We start from the raw sequence: 25,049 nt of genomic DNA, 5'->3' as shown, positions 1-25,049 counted from the left end.
AGGGTGGCTAGGTGGGAATTTACGCTTTCTATCAAATGTTTGTGAGATGGAGAGCTGAACGCTGGCGTGTGACATGGTTGAGACGCTTGGTGACGGAGGTGGTGGTGGTGGTGTTGGTGGTACATCCCCTGTTTGCTGGGCGGCAGGTGCCAACGTTCCTCCAGAGGCGGAGGAAGAGGCCGAGGCGGCAGCAGCAGAATAGGCCGAGGCGGCAGCAGCAGAAGAGGTAGCAGGGGGAGCCTGAGTGACTTCCTTGGTTTTAAGGTGTTTACTCCACTGCAGTTCATGCTTTGCATGCAGGTGCCTGGTCATGCAGGTTGTGCTCAGGTTCAGAACGTTAATGCCTCGCTTCAGGCTCTGATGGCACAGCGTGCAAACCACTCGGGTCTTGTCGTCAGCACATTGTTTGAAGAAGTGCCATGCCAGGGAACTCCTTGAAGCTGCCTTTGGGGTGCTCGGTCCCAGATGGCGGCGGTCAGTAGCAGGCGGAGTCTCTTGGCGGCGGGTGTTCTGCTTTTGCCCACTGCTCCCTCTTTTGCTACGCTGTTGGCTCGGTCTCACCACTGCCTCTTCCTCCGAACTGTGAAAGTCAGTGGCACGACCTTCATTCCATGTGGGGTCTAGGACCTCATCGTCCCCTGCATCGTCTTCCACCCAGTCTTGATCCCTGACCTCCTGTTCAGTCTGCACACTGCAGAAAGACGCAGCAGTTGGCACCTGTGTTTCGTCATCATCAGAGACATGCTGAGGTGGTATTCCCATGTCCTCATCATCAGGAAACATAAGTGGTTGTGCGTCAGTGCATTCTATGTCTTTCACCGCTGGGGAAGGGCTAGGTGGATGCCCTTGGGAAACCCTGCCAGCGGAGTCTTCAAACAGCATAAGAGACTGCTGCATAACTTGAGGCTGAGACAGTTTCCCTGGTATGCATGGGGGTGATGTGACAGACTGATGGGGTTGGTTTTCAGGCGCCATCTGTGCGCTTTCTGCAGAAGACTGGGTGGGAGATAATGTGAACGTGCTGGATCCACTGTCGGCCACCCAATTGACTAATGCCTGTACCTGCTCAGGCCTTACCATCCTTAGAACGGCATTGGGCCCCACCATATATCGCTGTAAATTCTGGCGGCTACTGGGACCTGAGGTAGTTGGTACACTAGGACGTGTGGATGTGGCAGAACGGCCACGTCCTCTCCCAGCACCAGAGGGTCCACTAACACCACCACGACCATGTCCACGTCCGCGTCCCTTACTAGATGTTTTTCTCATTGTTATGGTTCACCACAACAACAAATATATTATTTGGCCCAATGTATTGTATTCAAATTCAGCGGGATATAAATTTGAGGCCTAGTATTTAGGCGCTGGGTGACCGGTATGGATTTAGTGACAGAATTAGACTTGGAAATGCACAGAAGCGTGTGTGTGAAGTTATTCTGAATGACCCTATGTGCACCTTCAATATGATCTACCCTTTTAGGGATAGATTTCAAATAGCTCTGATATAGCAGAAACGACTAAATTATGAAATTGCTAAATTGGGAATTGTATTTCAACCCAGAACAAAAAATGTGCTTTGACGGACACTAAATAACTTTCCCAGCCACAACAGGACAGCGGTAACGAGAGATTTAGCGGGATATAAATTTGAGGCCTAGTATTTAGGCGCTGGGTGACAGGTATGGGTTTAGTGACAGAATTAGATTTGGAAATGCACAGTAGCGGGTGTGTGAAGTTATTCTGAATGACCCTATGTGCACCTTGAATATTATATACCCTTTTAGGGATAGATTTCAAATAGCTCTGATATAGCAGAAACCACTAAATTATGAAATTGCTAAATTGGGAATTGTATTTCAACCCAGAACAAGAAATGTGCTTGAACGGACACTAAATAACTCGCCCAGCTACAGCACTAGGGACAGATTTAGCGGGATATAAATTTGAGGCCTAGTATTTAGGCGCTGGGTGACAGGTATGGGTTTAGTGCCAGAATTAGACTTGGAAATACACAGTAGCGGGTGTGTGTGAAGTTATTCTGAATGACCCAATGTGCACCTTGAATATTATATACCCTTTTAGGGATAGATTTCAAATAGCTCTGATATAGCAGAAACCACTAAATTATGAAATTGCTAAATTGGGAATTGTATTTCAACCCAGAACAAGAAATGTGCTTGAACGGACACTAAATAACTCGCCCAGCTACAGCACTAAGGACAGATTTAGCGGGATATAAATTTGAGGCCTAGTATTTAGGCGCTGGGTGACAGGTATGGGTTTAGTGACAGAATTAGATTTGGAAATGCACAGTAGCGGGTGTGTGAAGTTATTCTGAATGACCCTATGTGCACCTTGAATATTATATACCCTTTTAGGGATAGATTTCAAATAGCTCTGATATAGCAGAAACCACTAAATTATGAAATTGCTAAATTGGGAATTGTATTTCAACCCAGAACAAGAAATGTGCTTGAACGGACACTAAATAACTCGCCCAGCTACAGCACTAAGGACAGATTTAGCGGGATATAAATTTGAGGCCTAGTATTTAGGCGCTGGGTGACAGGTATGGGTTTAGTGCCAGAATTAGACTTGGAAATACACAGTAGCGGGTGTGTGTGAAGTTATTCTGAATGACCCAATGTGCACCTTGAATATTATATACCCTTTTAGGGATAGATTTCAAATAGCTCTGATATAGCAGAAACCACTAAATTATGAAATTGCTAAATTGGGAATTGTATTTCAACCCAGAACAAGAAATGTGCTTGAACGGACACTAAATAACTCGCCCAGCTACAGCACTAGGGACAGATTTAGCGGGATATAAATTTGAGGCCTAGTATTTAGGCGCTGGGTGACAGGTATGGGTTTAGTGCCAGAATTAGACTTGGAAATACACAGTAGCGGGTGTGTGTGAAGTTATTCTGAATGACCCAATGTGCACCTTGAATATTATATACCCTTTTAGGGATAGATTTCAAATAGCTCTGATATAGCAGAAACCACTAAATTATGAAATTGCTAAATTGGGAATTGTATTTCAACCCAGAACAAGAAATGTGCTTGAACGGACACTAAATAACTCGCCCAGCTACAGCACTAGGGACAGATTTAGCGGGATATAAATTTGAGGCCTAGTATTTAGGCGCTGGGTGACAGGTATGGGTTTAGTGCCAGAATTAGACTTGGAAATACACAGTAGCGGGTGTGTGTGAAGTTATTCTGAATGACCCAATGTGCACCTTGAATATTATATACCCTTTTAGGGATAGATTTCAAATAGCTCTGATATAGCAGAAACCACTAAATTATGAAATTGCTAAATTGGGAATTGTATTTCAACCCAGAACAAGAAATGTGCTTGAACGGACACTAAATAACTCGCCCAGCTACAGCACTAAGGACAGATTTAGCGGGATATAAATTTGAGGCCTAGTATTTAGGCGCTGGGTGACAGGTATGGGTTTAGTGCCAGAATTAGACTTGGAAATACACAGTAGCGGGTGTGTGTGAAGTTATTCTGAATGACCCAATGTGCACCTTGAATATTATATACCCTTTTAGGGATAGATTTCAAATAGCTCTGATATAGCAGAAACCACTAAATTATGAAATTGCTAAATTGGGAATTGTATTTCAACCCAGAACAAGAAATGTGCTTGAACGGACACTAAATAACTCGCCCAGCTACAGCACTAGGGACAGATTTAGCGGGATATAAATTTGAGGCCTAGTATTTAGGCGCTGGGTGACAGGTATGGGTTTAGTGCCAGAATTAGACTTGGAAATACACAGTAGCGGGTGTGTGTGAAGTTATTCTGAATGACCCAATGTGCACCTTGAATATTATATACCCTTTTAGGGATAGATTTCAAATAGCTCTGATATAGCAGAAACCACTAAATTATGAAATTGCTAAATTGGGAATTGTATTTCAACCCAGAACAAGAAATGTGCTTGAACGGACACTAAATAACTCGCCCAGCTACAGCACTAAGGACAGATTTAGCGGGATATAAATTTGAGGCCTAGTATTTAGGCGCTGGGTGACAGGTATGGGTTTAGTGCCAGAATTAGACTTGGAAATACACAGTAGCGGGTGTGTGTGAAGTTATTCTGAATGACCCAATGTGCACCTTGAATATTATATACCCTTTTAGGGATAGATTTCAAATAGCTCTGATATAGCAGAAACCACTAAATTATGAAATTGCTAAATTGGGAATTGTATTTCAACCCAGAACAAGAAATGTGCTTGAACGGACACTAAATAACTCGCCCAGCTACAGCACTAGGGACAGATTTAGCTGGATATAAATTTGAGGCCTAGTATTTAGGCGCTGGGTGACAGGTATGGGTTTAGTGCCAGAATTAGACTTGGAAATACACAGTAGCGGGTGTGTGTGAAGTTATTCTGAATGACCCAATGTGCACCTTGAATATTATATACCCTTTTAGGGATAGATTTCAAATAGCTCTGATATAGCAGAAACCACTAAATTATGAAATTGCTAAATTGGGAATTGTATTTCAACCCAGAACAAGAAATGTGCTTGAACGGACACTAAATAACTCGCCCAGCTACAGCACTAGGGACAGATTTAGCTGGATATAAATTTGAGGCCTAGTATTTAGGCGCTGGGTGACAGGTATGGGTTTAGTGCCAGAATTAGACTTGGAAATACACAGTAGCGGGTGTGTGTGAAGTTATTCTGAATGACCCAATGTGCACCTTGAATATTATATACCCTTTTAGGGATAGATTTCAAATAGCTCTGATATAGCAGAAACCACTAAATTATGAAATTGCTAAATTGGGAATTGTATTTCAACCCAGAACAAGAAATGTGCTTGAACGGACACTAAATAACTCGCCCAGCTACAGCACTAAGGACAGATTTAGCGGGATATAAATTTGAGGCCTAGTATTTAGGCGCTGGGTGACCGGTATGGATTTAGTGACAGAATTAGACTGGGATATGGCCAAAAAATAAACAGACTATTGCTGGTTAAATGCACTTGGTGTGACAGCTTCACCCTGATGTAGGCTTTAGCCAAAAAACAACCACACCATTGAGGGTTAAATGCACTTGGTGACAGGCGCAGCTTGCCCCTGATTTAGTATATGGCCAAAAAATGAACAGACTATTGCTGGTTAAATGCACTTGGTGTGACAGCTTCACCCTGATGTAGGCTTTAGCCAAAAAACAACCACACCATTGAGGGTTAAATGCACTTGGTGACAGGCGCAGCTTGCCCCTGATTTTGTATATGGCCAAAAAATGAACAGACTATTGCTGGTTAAATGCACTTGGTGTGACAGCTTCACCCTGATGTAGGCTTTAGCCAAAAAACAACCACACCATTGAGGGTTAAATGCACTTGGTCGCAGCTTGTGCTGGCGCACCACAAGACACAAAATGGCCGCCGATCACCCCAGAAAAATGTGACTGACAAACGGTCTGGGCAGCCTAAAAACAGTGAGCAATTGAGGATCAGCAGCTCAATGATCCACAGCTGCAGATCGATCAGTTAATCAAGTCCTTTGGAGGAGTTAATCTGCCTAATCTCGCCCTACTGTCGCAGCCGCAACCTCTCCCTACGCTAATCAGAGCAGAGTGACGGGCGGCGCTATGTGACTCCAGCTTAAATAGAGGCTGGGTCACATGGTGCTCTGGCCAATCACAGCCATGCCAATAGTAGGCATGGCTGTGATGGCCTCTTGGGGCAAGTAGTATGACGCTTGTTGATTGGCTGCTTTGCAGCCTTTCAAAAAGCGCCAAGAAAGCGTCACAAAAGCGCGAAGAAAGCGACGAACACCGAACCCGAACCCGGACTTTTACGAAAATGTCCGGGTTCGGGTCCGTGTCACGGACACCCCAAAATTCGGTACGAACCCGAACTATACAGTTCGAGTTCGCTCATCCCTAGCTGTAGCCTTTAAAAAGTATAAAGAACTAAATAATATATGTAAATGGGATAATAAAATCAGCGAAAATACACATTGAAATACAGGTGGCCAAAGAAAGTAAGAACAATCCCAAAACATTCTTCAAATACATAAATGCAAAAAAACAAAGGTCAGAACATGTAGGGCCCCTAAATGATGGTAACGGGGTGTTGGTCACTGGGGATCAAGAGAAGGCAGAGCTCCTAAATGGGTTTTATAGCTCTGTATATATAAAAGAAGAGAGGGCATCTCATGAGGGTGGTGCCACTAGTGTAAATATCTCAAATAACATACTTCTTATGTTCCCTGCAGCTCAGGAGCACGTCCTTTCTCCTCTTTTCCGATCACAGCTCAGGGGGAATGTCCTTACTTCTGCTGCTGTCTCCCTGTAAGGGTCCATTCACACGTCCGTTGTTTCTTTCCTGATCTGTTCCGTTTTTTGCGGAACAGATCTGGACCAGATCTGTACCCATTAATTTTCAATGGGTCCTGAAAAAAAATCAGACATTAACTGTCACAGCTTCTAACAGTAAATAATGGCAGCTGAAGGAACTGAGCATGTGCCTCCATCTTAGTGAGGTGGACAGAGAAATAAGGAAAAGAAAAAACAGCATATGGTGCTATGCAGATACATTTTATGAAATAACTCAATGTCCATACTAAATATTAATTACATGCAATTACAAATGATTCAGATCCAGGTGCTGACTTGGAAAATTTAGAATACTTTTCATGGGATAACTCCTCTAAGATTGCGCTTGTGAGCCGTTGCAAAACTGTATATTACATTTTCACACATAACTTCCACATGTAAAATATATCAGGAGAACATTGATTTAACTATATCCAGTTCTATGAAGCAAATAACATGAGTTATACTTCACAGCAAGACATATTGGTAAAAGTACCATCTGCTGATTTACCTGTCTATCTTGTTGTTGGCATTATATGCATTACTCACGACTCCTTAATTTCTTACTGTGCATTGATCTAGCATAATCTTCTTCCTCTTAGATTTATTTCTGCACGCAATCAGGTTACATTTGAAGGATGAGGCACATACAGCTTGTTCTATGTGGTTGTAAGACAAAGCCTCTCATCATTAGTAATTGAATCGATAATTTTCCTCTAAACAACATGAATTCTAATTTCCATCTCATCTGATCTCTTTTCAAACAAGTGATAGAAGTTCATTAAGGCAATGTAATTCTGCGAGTTAACTGTTATTTCTCTATCAAGGGCTGGGAAACATTGGGTGGTATAGTCCCTTTACACCTATCAACCTGGATTTGGATCTAGATGAACTTACTTAATTAAAAGAGATTATTGTATATGCTACTCTGGATTTCAAGTTAATGTAATTATTGAGCATTAAGATTGATATACTCATGAGTTCCTGAGAGCTGCAGCTTTTGGAGGCTGTTAATAGGACACACGAAGACGCATCTGCCGGCCGAATAAGTTGTCACGTGATAAGTCCTAGCACATGTGGGACGCCGCGTACTGCGAACAGCGAAAGACTCTAGGCCAAACGACTCCACGCTGACTCCTCATCTCTAGAGCAAGACTCAGACCGTGTACAGTAGCTGTAACACCCATCGGACGGGAAACGTACACTATGATTTACTGTGTGGATGTGTCCGTATCTATGTGAACTTGGGTGCAACAAGTGGATCACGGAGTGCTGTTTGTACATCGAGGAGATTAAATGTGGTTTGTCATCTAACGCATGTGGTGGGAAGCCGTAAATAATATACAGGAGGATACTATTTAGATATTTGATGTTATATGTATGGCTGCTACTATATGAACAACAGGAATCGTAAGGGCACATTTTTTCTGTGGATGTCATAGGTGTCACGGACATGGAGACCTGTTTTTTTCAGTGATTCAGCCTAATTACAAAACGATGTCACTTTAAAGGATAATTGTGTAATTACTTCATAATACACAACTATATGTGATATAGGTGGATATACGTCCCAGTGGCACGCAACTAGTGACGTAATATCATTCAAATAATACATGAACTTGTGTGCTACATTTGTGGCGTAAATATACGATCTATTTATATAATTTTTAACGCATACGTACCAGTAACGCATACAAGTTACGGTGGGTTCAGGTTTTAGGGATTCCGTCATGGCTTTCCGTTATAACAGGGTTATAACGGAATCCATAAGACGGAAGGGGGGATCCGTTTTGCTGCCTATAGACTTGCATTATGATGGAATGCAAAACGTAAGCCTTTAAAAGGCATTCCGTTTTGCTCCGTCCTAATAGAAGTCTATGGGAAAACATAACGGATCCGCCTGGGTCCCGTTATGCAAGACGGAAAATAAAGTCCTGTCGACAGGACTCTGTTTTCCATCTTGCATAACAGGAACCAGACGGATCCGTTATGTTTTCCCATAGACTTCTATTAGGACGGAGCAAAACGGAATGCCTCTTAAAGGCTTCCGTTTTGCATTCCATCCTATGGATTCCGTTATGTTCCGTTATAACCCTGTTCATTCCAGATGCATTTGCAGTCTTCTTTTTGCCTCCTGTGCACTGTAGCTTCCAGGCACAACAGCCGCAGCAGAGCATGGCAACGTCTCACCTGGCATGTCGAATAGGGAACTGGGGGGTGCAGCGGAAGAGGCGGTAGCAGTGGAAAAGGAGGAGTCTGCCGAGGAGGAGATAGAGGATGAAGTAGGAGGAGGAGGAGAAGAGGCAGCTCTGCATGCAATCCGTGGTGGTAACACCAAATCCACATGGGTGCCACGGGTTGCATGCTTGACAGCCGTCAGAAGGTCCACCCAGTGGGCAGTAAAAGTTATGTACCTTCCCTGCCCGTGTTTGCTAGCCCACGTGTCTGTGGTCAGATGTATCTTGGCACCGACACAGTGTGCCAGAGATACATTCACTTGCCGCTGAACATGGCCATATAGCTCTGGGATGCCCTTCTGGGAGAAATATTTCCTTCCAGGGACCTTCCATTGCGGTGTGCCAATGGCAACAAATTATCTAAAGGCCTCTGAGTCCACCAGTTTATATGGCAGTAGTTGGCGGGCTAGCAGTTCCGACAAGCCGGCGGTCAGGCGTTGGGTAAGACGGTTATCTGGCATCATCAACTTTTTATGTTCGAACATTTTGGCCACGGAAGCCTGCCTTTTGCCAGATGAACACGACGACGGCACGGTGGAAGGTGGAGTGGAGGAGAAATGGGAGGAGAGAGGAGAAGGAGAAGAGGCAAGACGTGGAGCGCCGGGAGTGTGGCTTTGTGGGTTCTGACGGCGTTGCTCCCACTTGGCTCGGTGATGGGAGGCCAGGTGCCTTCTTCAGGCAGTCGTCCCTAGGTGAGTGTTGGGCTTACCGCGACTTATGCGTTGACAGCACAGGCTGAAGATGGCAACACTATTGTCAGCAGCTGACACTGTAAAAAAAAAGCCCACACTGCAGAGCCATGTGCCAGCGTCCTGGGAGCGCCACGTGTGACCGTGCATGGTGGATGGCTCGCTCCATATACATTTGCAGTCTGCTTTTTGCCTCCTGTGCACTGCGAGTTCTGCCTGCTTCTCCTCCTTCCCCTCCCTATCTGCTGCTCCGTCTCTCCCTCTAAACTCCCCTACTCTTCCTCTCTTGTGGGCACCCACGTGATGTCCATCGACACGTCATCATCGTCACCTTCACCACCACTGACATTAGAGATCTTGGAGTAAGCAGCAACAGCGGGGACACCCTCCTTGGGCTGATCTAGGTACTGTCCTCAGACTGCTGGGTGGCGACCGTTAATACCTCCTCTTCTTGATTCGATGCCAAGAATGGCTGCGTATTGGTAAGGTCTTGTAATGGATGGGAAAATGTTTCCTCTGACTCGAGCGGAGGGGATATGGTGGTGGTGGTGTCTTTGGGGGTGCTCACAGCAGAGAGTGAAGAGGGTGCAGAAGCGGAAGGCTGAGTGAGCCACTCAACCAACTCTGTTGCTTCCTTTGACGTAATCACACACACCTTCTACAACTTACCACTTAGGCTCCGGCCTGGTGCACCTGCCCGGCACCTAACACCCCTGCGGAATGGCCAGCCTCTTCCTCTGCCTGTTATTTTCAAAATGACCCTGTGACAAAAGTCCTCATATAAAAACAGCATTTGCGGAAGAAGGTATATCACACCCCTGCATCAATAAGTTTTTTGGGGGGCAACTGGTATATCACACTAGTAGAAATTTTTTGTTCCAATAGCGTTTGTCACTGTAGCTGTGGTAACGCAGCAAAACCGCAAACAAATGCTGCACTACCTAAACAAACTATATAGAAAGCATATTATTGGTATATCACACCCCTGCTTCAAGTTTTATTGGGGGGAGGGGGTTGACAGACTGAACCGTCAATGGGGCTGCTGGAGAAGCCTGAGGGCCAGCCTTCTTCCTACAGACTATGGACTGAAAACTATGGAGACCCCCTCGGACCTTTTGGGGTTACAAGGAACTATGAACCCTGATTTATGTGTATAATTTATATGCCACATATTTCCTATTACCCATTAAAAAGGCATGGTGTGGATTCAGCAACACAAAAAGGGTTAACTCTGCACTGAGACTCCCACTGATTGTGTTACTGATGCGATTAAGATAGTTAATTATAATAGCAGCCGACTCCTATGATAGACTCAGGAGATAATCCCATCACATGTGTCTCCTCTAGTCCTCTTCCCATTCATTCATTATGGAGGGGGTGAAGATATCTGTTTGCATGTTCATGGTTGATTGCGTCAAATACAATGCCAGTGTGTTTGTTAATTGCGTCACAGACAATGCCATTGTGTTTGTTCAGTAGTGTTAGTTTTGTGTTTAAACTGTACAGGATTGGCTGCTTACATTCAACATAGAGCCTCGTCTTATGTGTATGGGGATTGCTATATGCTGTATACTCCCCTGGCTATAACTACTAGCTCTTGTAAAAGCTTGTTCCAGTTACTTGTTCCTGCTCTCTGGTTTTGGGAGAGGTTCACCCACTGGAACCTGGAGCCTTGTCGTAGGTCCAGGGTGGGTAAGAGACAGTGAGACCTCAACCAAGCTTCGGCGGTTCTTGGGGTCTGCAGCGCTTGCGGTGTCAAGTGGAGTGCTTGGAGTCTTCGGGAAGCGCTAGGAGCATCCATCGATGGAGGTACCTGGTCGGGGTGCTTGGAGATCCGTTACAGGGGGCAACTGGTATATCACGTCAGTAGAAATTATTTGTTATAATAGCGTTTGTTACTCTGTGTAGCTGCAGTAACGCAGCAAAACCGCAAACAAATGCTGCACTACCTAAACGCACTATTTAGAAAGTATATTATTGGTATATCACACCCCTGCTTCAATCAGTTTTTTGGGGGGCAACTGGTAAATCACACCACTAGAAATTATTTGTTCCAATTGCGTTAAGCGCTCTGTGTAGCTGCGGTAATGCAGCAAAACTGCAAACAAATGCTGCACTACCTAAATGCACGTATAGAAAGTATATTATTGGTATATAACACCCCTGCTTCAATCCGTTTTTTGGGGGGCCAACTGGTAAATCACACCAGTAGAAATTATTTCTTCAAATTGTGTTTTTCATTCTGTGTACATGCGGTAACGCAGCAAAACCGCTGACAAATGCTGCACTACCCCAATGCACTATATAGAAAGTATATTATTGGTATATAACACCCCTGCCTCAATCAGTTTTTTTAGGGGGCAACTGGTAAATCACACCAGTAGAAATTATTTGTTCCAATAGCAGCAGAACCACACACAACTGCTGCACAATACAAATGCACTATAATATATTTTCTATGTTGGAAAGTATAGTATAAGTATATTACGCCCTTCAGTAAGTCCCACCTATCAATAACACACCTATACCAGTCCTTAAAAAGACTTTTGTGGCCCTATTAGCTAGAATTTGGTGTCCCTAGCAGTCTGTCCCAGCTCCACACAGCAACCTCTCCCACACTGGCAAAAGACTGAATATAAAATGGGGGCCAGATTGGGTTTATTGAGAAGGTAGAGGGTATGTCCATGTGCTGAAACGTCTCAATTGGCTGTCCTGTACCAATTGATGGATGTGTCATAGGTCAAAGTTCTTCACAATGTAAAAGAATATGGAGCTGGTGGACATCGCCATACGTTCGCCCGTTCGGCGAACTCACAGGCAAGCTGTCAGCATACATGCTGACATACAATGTATTGTAATGCATTGCAGAGGGGATCAGACACCCAGGAGTTGAAGTCAGGGTGGGACAAAAAAAAAAGTATAATACCGTCAAAAAATAAAATAAAAACTGTGCTAAAAAAAAAAAAAAAAAATTTGTCACCTTACATCACTAAAAGTACAGATGTAGCAGGGTTAGCTCTCCAGCTCTTAACTCAAATTTCTTAACTCATCACATTATCTTGAAACAAAAGCCATGGAAAAGCAATTGAAGGTGTTTGCTTAGATTAGATAACACAACTCAGAAATCTCAGAAAACAGGAGTGTTAACTCTACTCCATCCGTACAACACCAAGTGATCAAAAAGGCATATCCCCACAAAATAGTACCAATCTAACCATCACCTCATCCTGCAAAAAATGAGCCCCTACCTAAGACAATCGCCCAAAAAATAAAAACTATGGCTCTCGGAATATGGAGACACTAAAACATGTATTTTTGTTTTAAAAATGCTATTATTGTGTTAAATGTATTTTTTTTTAATAAAAGTAGATATATTAGGTATCTCCGTGTCCCTAGCAACCTGCTCTATGAAAATACCACATGACCTAACCCCTCAGGTGAACACCGTCAATAGTCATATTTGGTATTGTCGCGTCCGTAACAACCTGCTCTATAAAAATAGCACATGGTCTAACCTATAAGATGAACATTGTAAATAACAAAAAATAAAAATTGTGCCAAAACTGCAATTTTTTTCTTCACAAAAAGTGTAATATAGAGCAACTAAAAATGATATATACGCTATAATAGTACCAACAAAACTGCCACCTTATCCCGTAGTTTACAAAATGGGGTCACTTTTTTGGAGTTTCTACTCTAGGGGTGCATCAAATGTGACATGGCAACTTAAAATTATCCCAGTGATATCTGCTCTCCAAAAACAACATGGCGCTCCTTTCTTTCTGCACCCTGCTGTGTGCCCATACAGAAGTTTACAATCACAAATGGGGTGTTTCTTTCAAACTACAGAATTAGGGTAATAAATATAGAGTTTTGTTTTGCTGTTAACTCTTGTTTTGTTACTGTAAAAAAATGATTAAAATGGAAAATCTGCCAAAAAAAGCTAAATTCTGAAATTTCATCTACATTTTCCTTTAATTCTTTTGAAACACCTAAATGGTTACCAAAGTTTGTAAAATCAGTTTTGAATACCTTCAGGGGTGTAGTTTCTAAAATTGAGTCATTTTTGGGTGGTTTCTATTATGTAAGCCTCACAAAGTGACTTCCGACCCGAACTGGTCCTTAACCCCTTAAGGACTTAGCCCTATTTCACCTTAAGGACTTGGCCATTTTTTGCAAATCTGACCAGTGTCCCTTTAAGTGCTGATAACTTTAAAACACTTTTACTTATCCAGGCCATTCTGAGATTATTTTTTCGTCACATATTGTACTTCATGACACTGGTAAAATGAAGTAAAAAAAAATATTTTTTTTTGCATAAAAAAATACCTAATTTGCCAAAAATGTTTTACATGATAGAAACCACCCAAGAATGACCCCATTCTAAAAACTACACCCCTCAAGGTATTCAAAACTGATTTTACAAACTTTGTTAACCCTTTAGGTGTTGCACAAGAGTTTGAGAATTTGAGAATTTCATTTTTTTGCCTAATTTTCCATTTTAACCCACTAACAAAGCAATGGTTAACAGCCAAACAAGACTGTATCTTTATTGCCCTGACTATGCTGTTTATAGAAACACCCCATATGTGGCCGTAAACTACTGTACGGCCACACAGCGGGGCGTAGAGGGAAAGGTGCGTCGTATGGTTTTTGGAAGCCAGATTTTGCTGGACTGTTTTTTTTACACCATGTCCCATTTGAAGCCCCCCTGATGCACCCCTAGAGTAGAAACTCCATAAAAGTGACCCCATCTAAGAAACTACGCCCCCTCAAGGTATTCAAAACTGATAAAAACCCTTTATTCAAAACTTTGTTAACCCTTTAGGTGTTGCACAAGATTTAATGGAAAAAAGAGATACAATTTCAAAATTTCACTTTTTGGGCAGATTTTCCATTTTTAATATTTTTTTACAAAGCAAGGGTTAACAGCCAAACAAAACTCATTATTTATGGCCCTGATTCTGTAGTTTACAGAAACACCCCATATGTGGTCGTAAACTGCTGTACAGGCACACGGCAGGGTGCAGAAGGAAAGGAATGCCATACGGTTTTTGGAAGGCAGATTTTGCTGGACTGGTTTTTTTGACACCATGCCCCATTTGAAGCCCCCCTGATGCACCTCTAGAGTAGAAACTCCTAAAAAGTTACTCCATTTTAGAAACTACGGGATAGGGTGGCAGTTTTTTTGGTACTAGTTTAGGGTACATATGATTTTTGGTTGCTCTATGTTACACTTTTTGTGCGGCAAGGTAACAAGAAATAGCTTTTTTGGCACTTTTTTTGTTATTTACAACAGTCATCTGACAGGTTAGATCATGTATGTATGCAATTTTTTTTATTTATGTAAGTTTTACACAATGATTTCATTTTTAAAACAAAAAAAAGTTTTAGTGTCTCCATAGTCTAAGAGCCAAAGTTTTTTCAGTTTTTGGGCGATTATCTTAAGTAGGGTGCATATGACTTTTTGATCGCTTGCGATTACACTTTTTGTTAAGTAAGATGACAAAAAATTGCTTTTTTTACACCGTTTTTTTTTTTTTTTTTACGGTAGTCACCTGAGGGGTTAGGTCATGTGATATTTTTATAGAGCCGGTCGATACGGATGCGTCGATGCCTAATATGTATACATTTTTTTTATTTATTAAAGTTTTACACAATGATTTCATTTTTTTTCAGTTTCATTTTTTTCATTTTTTGGGCGATTATCTTGGGTAGGGTATGATTTTTGCGGTATGAGATGATGGTTTGATTGGTACTATTTTGGCGTACATGCGACTTTTGTGATCACTTTTATTACCTTTTTTAGGAAAGTAAGGTGGGCAAAATGTTTATTTTCTCATAGTTTTTATTTTTTAATTTTTATGGCGTTCACCATGCGGGGAAAGTAACATGACCATTTTATAGATCAGGTCGTTACGGACGCGGCGATACCTAATATGTGTAGTGTATTTTTTTTATTCAGTGATAAATGTGTTTTTTTTATCTTAACTTTTTTCACTTTTTTTTTTACATTTTTTTGACCTAGACCTACTTGGTTCTTGAAGACCCAGTGGGTCTGATGTCTGTATAATACAGTACAGTACACCATATAGGGTAGCCACAACTGCGCAGACGGGGAAGGGTAAGGATGGGGCTGTTTGGGGGCTCTCTCCCTCTCCCATCGGGGGGCTGCAATGGCACAGCAGCCCCCTGATGGGAGAGGGAGGGTGCTCCCTGAGCTGTTAACCTTTTCCATACAGCGGTCCGTATGGACCGCTGTATGGAAAGGGTTAAACGGCTGACATCGCATCACCGATGTCAGCCGTTTATACCAGGGTGTAAGCAATGTGCTGACACCCTGGTATACCCACTAGACGCCAACGATTATTCAAGGAGAGGCGGGCGGGGGATCGCGATCCCACCAGCCGCACTGCCCGCCTCCCGCACCACCCGCACCGCCTACGACACCCCCCCTGCACCACCCGCCCACATAATATCATTCAGGGGTGCAGGGGGGGTTAATAAAACTTTATTTCGGGCATTTTAAAGTTTGATCCCCGCGGTCTCTGACGGTCTCTATCAGAATCGGCTAAAAGCGCAGCAAACCGCAGGTCTGAATTGACCTGCGGTTTGCTGCGATCGCCGATACAGGGGGTCACATGACCCCCAGGCGTTGTGACAGGATGCAGGCTTAATGATTTCAGCCGGCATCCCGTTCGGATTAACCCCCGGGACGCCGCAATCTTATTTTAAACTCATGACGTACCGGTACGTCATGGGTCCTTAAGGACTCGGGAAACATGCCGTACCAGTATGTCATGCGTCCCTAAGGGGTTAAAAAGTGGGTTTTGGAAATGTTTATAACGTCCCCAGAAAATAAAATGGCATTCACAAAATGATCCAAACATAAAGTAGACATATGGGGAATGTAAAGTAATAACTAGTATATGAGGTATCACTATCTGTTTTAAAAGCTGAGAAATGAAAATTTGGAAAGTTGCACATTTTTAGAATTTCTTTTGTAAATTTTTTTTTTTTTATAAAAATGAAAAATATGGACTGAGATTTACCACTATCACGAAGTACAGTGTGTCTCGAGAAAACAATCTCAGAATGGATTGGATAAGTAAAAGCGTTCCAAAGTTATTACCACATAAAGTGACATATGTCAAATTTCCAAAAAACTGCCTCGTCCTTAAGGTGAAAAATGGCAGGGTCCTGAAGGTGTTAAACCTGCTGAAACATTCCAATTACCCAATGATCAATTGTTTGCTCATTTATTGGATAATCGGCGGCAGTTTTAAACTGCCAGATCATTGCTAATGAGTGTTCATATGATGCTTGCTACCAATGATCTGCACAATTATCTGACCATCTAAGGCTTAAGGCCAGGTTTAGAAGCCATATCTGAAGTGCTACATCAGCAGCAGTGGATTGGAGAAGTTGAGTACTGCTTTTTTTTTTTTTTTTTTACTGACTGTGAGCCATATAAAAAAATGTATCAGTAATACTGATGAATAACCCATTTAGGTTACTGAGAAAATACTAACCATACATGCAATAGAGCTAACCCCAGCCCGGGCATAAAGTCAGTACGTCAAGCTAATTTAGATCCTTAGCTATCACAGGACGCAAGGTATTCTTTGGTTCATGATTGTTACAATAGAAAGGTTAAGATAATATTAAACATGAATTTCTCCGAAGAGATGAACTCTAGTTGGATACTCTGATGTTATTCACTATGCAGTGTGTCGGCATTATTACACGCCATTTCTTGTTACATTAAACAATGATTTTCTCCCCTGTAGTGGTTAATATTTTATTTGTCTTCTATAATTCATAAAGAACTTGATTCTATCACACAAATATCATATAGCAAGGTATTGTCCAGGACATAAGGGTCCTGGATAAATTATATATGGACAAGTTGGCTACCTAGAGCATTGATGGAATTTGTAGACCAGCACAGTGTGGACGTGTTTCCTGTATAACATATGTACAACACCCAGATGCTCAACTCAAATTACAAAATATAGATATAAATATGTCATCTGCATCCACACGTCAAGTAATATGTGTTTTGTTTGATGATTTATGGCCCTTGTACTACTGGGCCCGTTAGGGACTGTATTTCAGAACAACAAATCAGCTGCATATAACATAAATACAATTATAGGAACAGCTAGTGGAATAAAACTCCCACAGCAGTAGATTTCAAGACAGCAGGACACTGTTTGCCTTGTCAATTAAAACGTGGAGGCTTCAGATTGAAGAGAGGTCGAGAACTCAAGAATAACACATAGCAGTCCGATGGATCCAGGGAAGAGGTGCTACGGTGTGTGCTACATGGTAATGTTCTTTCCAAATATGCTTTGATGCCTCAGCAGCGCACTTAGAGAGCGCTAAGAAGTCACTTTTATGATTGAAATGCTTAATAAATGAAGAAAATAGTCTAAATGAAAATCAAAGCCCTTCTGTAACCTTGTCTTAAAGGGTTTCTTTGGATCAGGATATTGACAGCATATGCTCTGTATATTCCATCAATATCAGATTGGTGCCCCTGTCGATCATCTGATGAGAGATGAACCCTGACCAATCTAATATTGAAAGCCTCTATTTTTTTTACCAATTAAAATCAGTTAGTGACGCATATACCTTTCTTCTAATCTGGTTTTATTTTGCGATTGTAGATTTTTTAAATTGTATTTCTTGTACATGATTATGGGGGCTGCCATTTTGAGCTGCTAGTAAAAGCATTTACAGAAACCAGGACCATAGAAACACATATAATACATGAGATGTTCATTGGCAGTTTTTACACATGCTTTGTGGCTAGAGATGAGCGAATAGATTCATGCATCAGAGTTGTTTAGCAGCGAGGAGCATTCTTATCTGCTCAAGAGGTTTCCGCCTCCTGTTTGATGGACAGGGTCAGACATCTTGCCCGGCCTTGTCAATCTCATGTCTGCACTACTGCTCCAAGTAGCAGCCAAAATGTAGAGGATCTGTCGCTTCTAGGGATGAACAAACCAGATCTTTACCGGTTTGGTGGTGTAGGAATTCCATTACGGATTCTGTTATAACGGAATAAAACAGAATTCGTAGACAGAATGCAAAACGGAAACCTTTAAGAGACATTCCGTTTTGATCCGTCATAATAGAAGTCTATGGCCAAGCATAATGGACCCATCTGGTTTCCATTATGCAGGACTTTAATCAAAAACGTCCTTCATGATGGAAACCAGACGGATCCGTTAGGCCTGTCCATAGAATTCTATTATGATGGATCAAATCGGAATGCCTCTTAAAGGTTTCCAGTTTTGCATTCTGTCTACAAAATCTGTTATATTCCGTTATAAAAGAATATAACAGAATTCCTACACCACCAAACCTGTAAAGTCCCTAGTTGCTGCTACCAGAGTGGCGATTGTGTATGCTCTGCTACAGCAAATACAAAGGCGCCTCCGTCTTTGCATCGCCACTTGGAGAAGCGGTGCAGGCACAAGATTGACAGTTCTGGGTGAGTTGTCCGGCCCTGTCAATTAAGCAGGAGGGAGAAGCCTCTTGAGCAGTGGGGATAGCCCTTGCTGCTCAAGAATGCTGATGAATGCATCTATTCATACAAATGAATTTGTTAATTTCTATCAGCAGGTCTCGCTCTATGTTCAAAATACCTATTTTTGTCCACAAAACTTATGGTGGAGCGGACATATAGATGCGAACAGCCCATGGTGGTTTGAATGGGTCCACACATCATGGTTGATCATCATAAAATGTGAATATGCCAGTGTGAAAACTACAGAACTTTAGGACTTTTTTTTAACTATTGATAGTGACATGGAAATTAGGGATGAGCGAATTGACTTCGGATGCTTCATTTGAAGTAGATTCAGATAAAACTTTGTTTGAATACTCTACGGAGCGAGTGCTCCGTACAGTATTAGAATGTATTGGCTCTGATGAGCTGAAGTTATTACCTCGTGAAGTCTTGCAAGACTTTGAGTAATAACTTTGTAAATTAATTTCTACTGTCAAAAACCAGAGTTCGGTATTAAGTTTTTTTTTACAGTAGAAATTAATTAACAAAGTTATTACCCGAAGTCCCGCAAGACTTCGCGAAGTAATAACTTCGGCTCAACTGAGCCAATACATTTTAATACTGTACTGAACGCTCGCTCTGTACAGTATTCAAAGTTTTATGTGAATCGACTTTGGATGAAGCATGCAAAGTCGATTCGCTCATCCCTAATGGAAATGAAAGATAACACCACCAGAAAGTCATAAAAAATATGTTTAGCACAAAAAATTGATTTAACCCCTTTGTGACCACACACATTTTTTTAATCGCATTCCAAGAGCTATAACTATGATTTTTTTGACATGTATACCTAAGTTAGTCTGTCAATGATTATCAAAAGATCTGTAATTACCTTGTAATAACTTCCATTAATGTCCTCTGTCCCTTTCCACTGCTCCCTTAAAAGACCATTGCTAGGGCTTGTCTGTCTTTCTTTTAGTATAAACAGAAGACAGAGGGGCTGTCCTTCACACTGAATGCTTGCATTAAGCTTCAGAGTGGGGAGGCGTGTCTCTCAGTAATCCAATCTGATTGGCTGGCAGGGAGCTCCTGGCTACAGCAAGTGTGTATGGGAAGTGAAGGAAAGCAGTTTTGGCCTCAGAGAACTGGCAGAGGAGCCATCTTAAGAAGGTCCTCATATTGTAAATGTTTAAACAGCAGTAAGGGAAAAACTGTGGTATGTGAAGAAAATAAAGATTGCTTTTGCATATTGCTGCTGCAGCAGTAACATATGCTAAAATAGATTTTTTGATGAAAACATGAGAGTTACCCTTTAAAGTTTTTAATGCACCATTTGGGGTACATGTAATGAGTGATTAAAGCTAGCTGTTTAGCTAAAAAAACCTTTGTTTACGTCAGTAAAAAGACGTATTACTGGTTATAAGCTATTTTCTGATGACCATTTCAATTAATGATCAATATTAGGTTTTAATGAAGTTGACTTTCTATACCTATGTAATCTGTTGATACAGCCAGGGTACACTGCTAATGAAGGGGAAATATAGTATGATATGGCACCAATTATCTTTAGTCAAGACTTACTTTGGAGTCTCTCTCTGTAGATCAAGTACATGTAGTCCAAGTCCTTGCTTTGGAGGTTCTTTGCACAAAAGTAAGGAAATTGCATAAAGGACAATATACTAATATATTGTTCAAACAGAATTGCAGCAAGGATAAAAATCCAAAAATATAGCACAGCAATGTAGATGTATTCCCTCTGATGACAGTTTACACAGTCTATTTTTTATTAGTAGTGTAATAAATGATATTACAACATACAGTTGAATTGTGTACTTGGCCAGGAGTACCAGAGAGAATGATTGGAGCAGCAGGGAACATGTGCAGCATTTTTTCAAGGATATTCTACTTATCAGCTGCAGCAGCAATATGTACATAGATGGCATGCAGGTAGATGGCCCCATATAAACAATGAAGAGGTCTTAGTACTTGCATGAGCACCATGACCCCTTGAACAGCGGGGTTTTTAAGAGTCAGACTTCCACCAGTCTGATATTGACGGTCTATCTTGAAGACAGGGCATTAGCATAGTGAATCCCAAAAACCCTTTTAAGGCCTCATGTACACGGCTGTGTCAGATTTCAGTTTTAGTTCACAAAAATCAATGTTTGAAAAATGGATAGTTTCCACATACATGCTGTTTTTTTTATCACTCTCATCAACCGGAAAGGATATTCTCATTTCTCATTTGCAAAAATGGACAAAAATAGGACCTGTGGTGAGATCGGGCACACAGATCCGTGAAAAAAAACATAACTCGTATGGGTCAGTGTGCTAAATGGGTAGCACTATGAAGAAAAATACAGCCCTGTGCATAAGGCCTAAGAACCACATGAAGGCTATCAGGGAGGTGAAATTCCTGTTAATCTATACAATGCAAAGTGATTAAAGTGGGTGCACTCTTATTGTTAAGAGATTTCACATATTATAGATATGTATTATATAAATTGGCCTTTAATCTGAGCTTCATTCATCCTGCTGGAAATGGCTGCCACCCCCTTACTGTATTTGTCTTCCTATGAATGCTCTTTACATCTTTCAGAGAACATTATCACTTTCTGAATAAGAGAGGAGAAATTAAGTATTTGACACAAGGTTAGAAAAGTGGAGCCTCGGATGGCTACGTGCAGACTAAGGCCAAAGGCAGTATAAAAACCATTGACTGGAGTATATATACTGTATATATATATATATATATATATATATATATACAGTACAGACTAAAAGGGGATTTATTCAAAATTGAAGGCATACTGAACCAACATGGCTACCACAGCATCTTGCAGCGGCATGCTATTCCATCCGGTTTGCGTTTAGTTGGACCATCATTTATTTTTCAACAGGACAATGACCCCAAACACACCTCCAGGCTGTGTAAGGGCTATTTGACCATGAAGGAGAGTGATGGGGTGCTGCGCCAGATGACCTGGCCTCTACAGTCACCGGACCTGAACCCAATCGAGATGGTTTGGGGTGAGCTGAACCGCAGAGTGAATGCAAAAGGGCCAACAAGTGCTAAGCATCTCTGGGAACTCCTTCAAGACTGTTGGAAGACCATTTCAGGTGACTACCTCTTGAAGCTCATCAAGAGAATGCCAAGAGTGTGCAAAGCAGTAATCAAAGCAAAAGGTGGCTACTTTGAAGAACCTAGAATATGACATATTTTCAGTTGTTTCACACTTTTTTGTTATGTATATAATTCCACATGTGTTAATTCATAGTTTTGATGCCTTCAGTGTAAATCTACAATTTTCATAGTCATGAAAATAAAGAAAACTCTTTGAATGAGAAGGTGTGTCCAAACTTTTGGTCTGTACTGTATATATATATATATATATATATATATATATATATGGCCTTACAGTTTGCCCAGCGGTCATTTCACTGCAAATTTTGCTCGTTCGCGATTCGGCGAACGGGCGAGCATATGGCGTTGTCCGCCGGCACCATATTCTTTTACATTGTGAAGAACTTTGACCCAGGATACATCCATCATGTGTTACAGGACAGCCAATTGAGATGTTTCAGCACATGGACATACCCCCTACCTTATAAATAAACCTGATCTGGCCGCCTTTTTACATTCAGTTTTTTGCCAGTGTAGGGAGAGGTTGCTGTGTGGAGCAGGGACAGACTGTTAGGGACACCAAATGCTAGCTAATAGGGCCCCAAAAGTCCTTTTAAGGACTGGAATAGGTGTGTTATCGATAGGTGTGACATACTGAGGGGTGTAATATACTTATACTTTCTAACATAGAAAGTATATTATAGTGCAATTGTATTATGCAGCAGTTCTGTTACGATACTGCAGCCACACAGAGTGCCAATTGCTATTGGAACAAATCATTTCTACTGGTGTGATATACAAGTTGCCCCCCAAAAAAACTGATTGAAGCAGGGGTGTTATATACCAATAATATACTTTCTATATAGTGCATTTGGTTAGTGCAGCATTTGTTTGCGATTCAGCTGCATTACCGCATATACAGATAGTGACAAACGCCATTGGATCAAATAATTTCTACTGGTGTGATATACCAGTTGCCCCCCGAAAAAAGTGGGCTACAGTAAAATTGTTATTCAGTGGCCACATAATGTACCTCGAGCCACATAATCACAATTTCTTTTATGTCAGGTGAATGCCTAATTTTTAAGGCCCGTAATTTTTCGAGGCTCCAACAGGGCACATTTCAGAGAATTTCCCTTTAAGACTGAAAAAATGTCCTCTGATTAAGGAATTTTTGCCATTGATCCCCCTCTAGTATGTCACTGTCCATGTTGTGGGACTATTTGTACACTTCTACTAAATACATGGTGACTGCAAATATGAGCTGAAGGTTTTTCAGGTTCGCCTGCCATTAAAGTGAATTGGGCTGTCTCGAACAGTCCCGGCCGATGTTCGTCCATCACCTCATCATCCTATATATATGTTAACTACTGTATATAAAAAAATAATAATATATATATATATATTTTTTTTATACAGTAGTTAACATCAGTTAAGGCAACATTTGTCAATATATTCGCCATATGTTGAGGAGTAGTGTTGAGTGAACTTGTGTTTTAAGTTCGGGTAGGGATTATCGAAGAATCGCGTTATGGATTCCGCTACCACGGACCATAACTTGGTCCGTGGTAGCGGAATCCATAACGCGATTCTTCGATAACCCGAACCCGAACTTTAGATGCCGAACGTAAAACACAAGTTTGCTCAACATTATTGAGGAGATTTTTTGGTTTTGTCTGTGGACGAGGACCATGGAGCCAGCTGTGCAGCTTGCCATCATCGCCATAAAGTTCAATATAATAGAAAGTGTTTGCTGTCTTAATAGATGTCACACAAAAGTGGCAAGCAATATGACTTCACTTCTTGTATTTATTCTTACTCAAAATAGAAAACAATGACAATAGGTGTAAAGAAAGCATTGGCAGATAACCTACAGTGCACCTACAGCGCAATCCCAATATTGATGTATAGGGGATCAACTGAAGAAATGAGGCAGCAATGATCCCTTTTATTTACTTATGTATAGGCGGTTTATATTATTACTCATTGTAATAAAAGTACATTAATCAAGAATACAGCGTAGAGGACATTCTCACTCCAAAGATGCTGCTCCAAAAAGTTGGATTGGTCAAACAGCTGATTTGTGTAGAGTATGGTAATTGTCAATCTACTTTTACCATTTAAAACTAAGGGGGTTATTTATTAAGACTGGCGTTTTAGACACTGGTCTTAATAACCCCTATATCAGACTTTTCATAACTTCAGCGCATTCAGTCCCATTTGAAATGTAAGCCAGATTCCTAGCTATATAAAATAAAAAAATGTAAAAAGGAAAAAAGAACACCACTACTAGCCCACTCTGCAGCTTCCGGCCCTGCTCCCGGCATCTGTAAACTATGTATACCCTACAGGGGAAACTCAAAAAATTTGAATATCGTGCAAAAGTTAATATTTTTCAGTAATGCAACTTACAAGGTTTTGCATTAATGCAACTTAAAACTAAATTATTGTGAAAAGGTTCAATATTCTAGGATCGTGCAAGTCTCATGCATGCGTGGTGCGCTCCTTGTCACTGCGCAATCCAGTTTCGACTCCGCCGGCCGCTTTCCTCTCTCTGCGCATGCGAGGAGCGCGAGTGCGGAATGGAAAAGCCTGGCGCATGCGCAGAGAGAGGAAAGCGGCCGGCTGAGTGTGGGAGCCAGAGACGGGATTGCGCAGTGACAAGGAGCACAAGACTTGCATGATCCCAGCCTCACAGCAGGATGACAATCACAGTGAAGGGAGGACGGGTAAGGGGCGGGCTTAGCTTGAGTTGAAGCAAGGAGGCTGCTTGACTTCAAGCTGACTCTGAGGATAGCAAAAACACAGATTAAAACAGCCTTTTACAAAGTCTACAACAACCAGTGGAGGAATGAAAAACATGATTAGGAACACACTGGGGGCTACTGTAAGGTACTGGTGTCGGTTTAAAATGTGTTTTGGAGCTGACAGGTTCCCTTTAATCTAAACCTCATCCACTCCGTCTAAAGACAAGTCATAATACAACATGCCCTGTATGTAAATTACCAGAGAAGAGTCATGAGAAGAGTCCAGATGCATCCAGCGTATATGTGCACTGTTCTAAAAGCTTTTTAGACAAAAAGCTTAGCTTTGAGAGCGTCATGTTAAGGA

The sequence above is a fragment of the Bufo gargarizans genome, chromosome 1, assembly GCF_014858855.1.
Source record: "Bufo gargarizans isolate SCDJY-AF-19 chromosome 1, ASM1485885v1, whole genome shotgun sequence".
NCBI lineage: Eukaryota > Metazoa > Chordata > Amphibia > Anura > Bufonidae > Bufo > Bufo gargarizans.
Note: the sequence above shows the minus strand (reverse complement) of the source record.